This window comes from Cynoglossus semilaevis, unplaced genomic scaffold (genome assembly GCF_000523025.1).
Source record: "Cynoglossus semilaevis isolate Cse_v1.0 unplaced genomic scaffold, Cse_v1.0 C18914694, whole genome shotgun sequence".
In the NCBI taxonomy this organism is placed as follows: Eukaryota; Metazoa; Chordata; class Actinopteri; order Pleuronectiformes; family Cynoglossidae; genus Cynoglossus; species Cynoglossus semilaevis.
The window spans coordinates 1-602 of record NW_007590996.1 but is presented as its reverse complement, the minus strand read 5'-3'; the positions used below and the strand labels follow the sequence as shown (position 1 = coordinate 602).

The window sequence follows — 602 nt, the reverse complement described above, 5'->3', positions numbered from 1 at the left end:
TTGGCAAATGAATCCTTTAAACCTGTAAATATCTTAATTTTATCTTAAATAATCTTTTTAATAATTTCTGTATAGCAGTGCATTATGCTTCATTCTATTGATGTTGGTATAATTTTTTTTGGTTTTCCTTCTCGTTTTTAAGGTGAGCGTGCTAACCACATTGGAACGGCGCTTCAATTTGCAGAGTGCCGATGTCGGTGTGATTGCAAGCAGTTTTGAGATAGGCAACCTGGCACTTATCCTGTTCGTCAGCTACTTTGGGGCAAAAGCGCACCGACCACGTCTGATAGGCTATGGAGGCATCGTCATGGCGTTCGGTGCCTTCCTCTCGGCACTTCCAGAGTTTCTGACGAATCAATACGAGATAAGGGAGATGTGGAGAACTGACTTGGGTCGGGACTATTGCAGCAACACCAGCAGCGAGGACGTCCAGTTTGAAGACGCAATGTGTGCCAACAAGGCCAACACCAACATGATGTACCTGCTGTTGATTGGAGCCCAGGTCCTGCTGGGGATCGGAGCTACACCTGTGCAGCCACTGGGAGTGTCCTATATCGACGATCATGTAAAAAAAAAAGACTCCTCACTCTACATAGGTAAGC

General features: G+C 45.3%; 1 pseudogene; it reads left to right on the top strand.

The window, feature by feature from the left end:
- Positions 1–115: 115 nt before the first annotated feature.
- Positions 116–596, top strand: LOC103399601 (solute carrier organic anion transporter family member 3A1 pseudogene; annotated as a pseudogene).
- Positions 597–602: the final 6 nt, after the last annotated feature.